We start from the raw sequence: 5,676 nt of genomic DNA, 5'->3' as shown, positions 1-5,676 counted from the left end.
TATTTTCTAATCCTTCTCATATCCTCATCTTTTTTAAAATTAACCATTAGATCTATAAGACCCATACCTTCACTTATGTAGGTCATAAGAATATTAAATAGTATTTCTCATTTAAAAAAAAAAAGAAAAAAAAAAGAAAGGTGGTTGGCAATATTAATGGTTATGTAAGTCATAATAATATTAAATAGCATTTCTCATTTAAAAATAAAAATAAAAAATGAAAGGTGGTTGGCAATATTAATGGTCTTCAAGATCCCAGTTGGGATGAAAATGAGGCACCACATGAAGCGGCCCTCATTGGTTCAAGTACCTTCCAGACTTCTAACCTGAGGTCTGGCCGGCTTCTTCGGTTCCAATCACAACATCTCAATCCCAAATGAGCCAAGTTTTGAGTAATTAACCACAATCGGCCAGTCTCCAGCCAAAGGATCCAAGAGAGTTTTCAAATTTCCAGCATCCAGGGCATTTTTCACTTCATTTGATATCTGGAAAGGTGGTCTCCCAGTCAACAATTGTAGTAATATGATTCCAAACGAGTAAACGTCAGACTTCAAAGTAAGCACTCTTGTTTCAAGGAACTCAGGATCTATGAAAGCGAAATTACCCTTCGGGACAGTTCTATGAGACAGTGTCGTCGTTGTGTTTTTGCTTGAACTTGCATCAGGCAATAACATACGACAGATTCCAAAGTTACTTAGTTTACAAACAAAGTTGGCATCAAGGAGGATGTTTGAGGGTTTCAAATCACCATGCACTATACTGTGAGGTTTAATGGAGTGAAGATACACAAGAACAAAGCACAACTCTATGGCGATGAGTATTCGAGTTTGCCATGATAATGGAGGAGTGTTGTCCCTCATGCTTAGTCTATATTCAGGGCTTCCGTTGGGAAGATACTCGTAGATGAGCGCGAAAACTTCGGGGCAAGATCCTATGAGTTTCACAAGATTAGGATGCCTTAGCTGACTCAATACATCAACATGATATACAACCAACTAGTGACATAGAATGCCATGCTTTTGATTCTCTGTTTTTGCATTTTTTTTTTCTTTTGAAGTGTTTCAATAAGATCGATCTACATTTTCTATGAAATATTGCACCAAACAAGAAACCAACAAATCTAGTCCAAGTATTGACGTCAAAGCCATAAGCCCAACAAGAAGAAATAAATACACAAACCTCCATTTGGAATTGTGAGGTGCCTTGTGAGTCATGAGATTTTAGCATCTTTAATTATAGCAACCTTAGTTTGACGAAGGAGGCCTTTATAAATGTTCTCATATCCTCCTTCTCCAATTTTAAGGGATTCATCAAACCATAGAGTAGCTTCTTCAATCTCAGTGAACGAGAACTCAGAGAACTGATCATCAGGCAATCTGTGTCTACTTGAGGCCTCACCTTGTTTTCTTCTTAGCCCTTGAGCTTCTTTCAGCGCATCATCATGCTCCATATGTAACACTGCAATTTGGCATTTTAGTGATGTTTCCCGTTCTTGAGAAATTTGGAGTTCTTCCATGAGTTGATCTCTCTGATTCTTCACCTTTTCAAGTTTTTCTTTCTCCTTCTAATGTAGGACAGATTATTGCAGAATATTAAACAAGAACGGAAAGAGCCGATTGAGTCAGAATATTAATCAAGAAAGGAAAGAGCCGAGTGAGGTGACAATCGAAGAATAATGCATATAGTAATTCTCATATTCAGATTTTCTTTGACACCAAGTTTTACCATAATTAGTTTTTTTTTTTTTGGCACCAAGTTTTGCCATAACTAGTTTATTTTTCCTTCTTTTGTTTTATTTCCGTTTGCAGGAGATTTATTTCCTTTTAGTAGCTTTATAGTTTCATTATAAATAGAGGACAGTTGTATTTAAAATTCATTCAAGTTTATTATCAACAATATCTTAGTTTTCTCTATCAACGTGTGTGTTGATGTTTGTTTATTAAGAACACAGTTTCTATTTCACGTTCTACCACTTCCGCTAGGTCACCTTCACTAGTGCTTCCTCAATTTCTAATCTTTGTTTCAACTCTGCATGTACGTTGATTGGATTATTTGCAATTTGCATAAGATTTTGGACCTTTAAAAAGTTCATATTGGTATTTTTTTTTCAAGCTTAGTGTCAATGGTAGTCAAGTAGAAATCTTTCTTTCACGAGTTGATATTTATTTACATCATTTAGGTTAGGTATTAAACATTTACAAAAAAATTGTGAAAGAGTGGAACTTGATAATTCTTTTGGTGAGGCCAAATTTGAAAAGAAAAAAGTGTTTTACGTGGTGTTAGGGAAAATATTGGCCTCCTCGGTAGCCAGGCCCAGCCCGAGCACAAGGCCCATTGGGTCCACCCGACCGGGCCAAAGCAGTTCAAGAGAAATTAATCTATCCAAGCCTGCCGAGATCATCTGGACCCAACCTGTTCACCCGACCCGTGTACCAATTGACACCTACGCCCGCGTAGATCTCGGGATTACCCGGGATCTAGGGGACGTTGGGCGCGAAGCAAAACTAGATCGTGCGCCCGGAGCTTCGCCAGTGACATCACCCATAAAGGATCGTGTGCCCGGGATAAGCGATCGTGGACCCGAAATACCCGTGTGCCCGAAGCCACGTCTTCCTCGACTACCGATTCCCGTATATACAGGGAATCGATTAACTATTCCTCAAACTCTATAAATACCAGAGACCCTTCAAATATTAAGGTACACTGATTATCTCCTTGACATTACTCTGTGCATTTATCCTCAAAACAATACACTTACTTAAGCATCGGAGCGGGATTGTCGGCACCCTCCCAACACAGCTTTCCCTTGCAGGTACTTGAATAAGGAGCATACGGTCAAATCACTGATCGACACGTCACCTACCGGAATCTGTCTCAACACGTGGAATCCACAAAACAAAATTTATTGGGTGAGTTAATAAGTGTTTTTGAAAAGCAAAAAATCGAGAATAGTTTACAAAAAGTAAAATAAACCAAACAAAACAAAAAATGGAATTTTTTTTTTTACTCTATGGAGGAGGTTAGCCTCCACTGATAGCGGCTACCACCCCGTGGTGACTGTCAAAAGATTTGTTGGCCTCTCGACCGCCATCATGCATCTCTAGTGGCCACTCTAAGGGCCGACAAATTGATCAAAAATTAATGTGGTTGCTGCCAAACAGATTTGGTGGGCCCCATGCAGCTCTGATCACTACCATAGTGACTGCCAAACATAACTGGCAATCATGCGATGGCTAACACCACAATGATCACCAAGAAGATTTGTTTGCAACTACTATGGTACGGTGGCTGTCAAAGAGATTTGGTGGCCTTACTTTGGCTAATATGCAGATCTTGCAACTATAATGGGGCTACCAAATGGATCACCATTGCAAAGCCACTACACAGGTGGTGGCAGCAACAAGATCTGCATGACAACCCCGTTGTGGCTACCGTTAGTTCTGAAAAATATTTTGGTATTTGTTTTGAAAATCTGTTTGATAACATTTGTACGTGTGAGGGTGTTGTTTTTGAAAACTTTACCAAATCAAGCTCACATCTTTATCAATGAAAAAAATAACAATAATAACATTAAAGAAGTTTGTAGATTGCTAAAAGCATTACCCAACGTATAGCCTTAATCATGTCTCTTTTTGCTTTTCGACGCTTGAGTGCATCTTTGTCAGCCTCTACCATCGCCTGCCAAAGTTGCTCGTACAGAGTATTATCTAGACTTCCTTCATGTTAGGATGTATCATTAGTCGTTGATCAATTGGGACCAAGGTTCGTTTTTTATTTATGTGATTTTAAAACGTGGGATTTACAAATAGTAATTTCAAAATATGTAATTTTTAAAAACTCAGTTACCTTGATAGTAAAATCTTAGTTTAATCATTAAAATCATGCATTTTAAAAAACACATTCATACTTGTAATTTGAAATACAAAATTTTCTATGTTTTCAACATTATGAATTAAAAATATAATTTCAAACATTACTTATTTATATGCACAGACGAATGTTTTGCACTTACCACAATAACACTGTGAGCTCCACTAGAAGAAGAAGAAGAATAGCATGTTGACATGAGAGTTGGACTAGAAATCAAAGACGGAATAATTGGTGGCAGCAAAGAAGATGTGACGTCCATATTGGAAGAGCTTCTTGAATAACCAGAAGCCGAAGCCGAAGCCGAAGAGAGTGTGCTAAACTCTAACCCATTCTCATTTCCCTCATTCCATGGAGTCAGAGTTTCATCAACCACTCCCAGCTTGGAACTCCTCGGTAAATCCCATTGATCAAAACTCTCTTCTGGAGTAAAGAAGGAGCTCTTTGGAGATGAAAGCTCTTCAATGACTTCTGGTATTGGAATATCTCTGTCCCTATTGAACCCCAGTAGTACAACAGATAGTGGTCTCAAGAAGTTTGATTGCCCAGTTTCGGTGATGTCCCTATTGCGCAACAAAGTAACATATGTTGATCTTGTTAAATTTTAAAGTGTATTTTCTAGAATCCATAGTTATTAATTTTCTTGTTTTGAGTGATGTAGTGAGGAACTAATGTAATTTTAAATGTGGGGGGACTCACTTGCACATGATGGATGACACATGCCATTCTCTCATTCTTAGTCTTTCCACCCTACCATCTTCTACCTAGGTCATCTAACCATCACTACCCTTATTCAACCCACTTCATCTTTCAATACAACCTTATACCTTCCCAAGGAACATTATTATTATTTCATGTACAAATTCGTTGTTCTTCCTTGGTCACATGAAAAGTCATGCTTATCTTCCTAGTTAAGTGTAAGAATACTCTAGAACCTTTCCCTAACCCTTATATATACCCTATGCATGCTTCCAAGTCATTCATTCTATCATATCCCACCAAAACCTTCTTCTATCTTGTGCAAGTGTGTTGTCCAACCCAAGTTTTTTCTATTGTTGTATTATTTCATAAATAAGAAGTACATTTTCCATTTAGTTTTGATCTTTCTTCTACTTTTGGTTGTGAGTCCTTGGGCTAGTGTAACTTTGTTGCACTACTTGAGAATTGGTTGTTCCTAATAATTGGACACCATATTTCTCTACATGGTATCAGAGCTTTAAGGGTTGTGGTGATTCATCCTTGGTGAAGAAGATCAATTGGTGGTGTGAAAATGGATTCGGGTGGACGGTTTAACAATTTTGGGGTTGAGGTGCTCAACCATTCTAACTACAAGATATAGAGATCGTGCATGAAGTCTTATCTTGTTGGAGAAGACTTATGGGAGGTTGTTGGTGGAGGTGATGTGAATCCTCCGGAAGATGCTCCAGAGAACGTTGATAACTTGAAGAAATGACGGATAGCGAATGCAAAGTCAGAATCTATTTTGAAGAGATCTATTTCTCATGGGCTATTTGAGCATATCATTAGGTGTAAGTCGGCCGGAGAGATTTGGACTACCCTTGATGGGTTTTTCAATGAAAAGGATGTGGCTCGATTGCAACAAATGGAGAACGAGTTGGCAAATACAACTCAAGGTGATCTCTCTATTTCTCAGTTTTTCTTGAAGATTAAAAATCTTTGTTCGGAGATTTCAACCCTTGATCCAGAAGAACCTATATCGGAGGCACGAATGAAGCTTCATATTATTTGTGGTTTAAAAAGGGAATATATTCCCCATGTTACGTCTATTCAAGGATGGGCTGTTCAACC

General features: G+C 38.2%; 1 pseudogene; it reads right to left on the bottom strand.

The window, feature by feature from the left end:
• Positions 1-247: 247 nt before the first annotated feature.
• On the bottom strand, positions 248-4,601 carry LOC133862720 (U-box domain-containing protein 33-like; annotated as a pseudogene).
• Positions 4,602-5,676: the final 1,075 nt, after the last annotated feature.

The sequence above is a fragment of the Alnus glutinosa genome, chromosome 3, assembly GCF_958979055.1.
Source record: "Alnus glutinosa chromosome 3, dhAlnGlut1.1, whole genome shotgun sequence".
Taxonomy (NCBI): Eukaryota; Viridiplantae; Streptophyta; class Magnoliopsida; order Fagales; family Betulaceae; genus Alnus; species Alnus glutinosa.
This window is presented reverse-complemented; position numbering and strand designations above follow the sequence as displayed.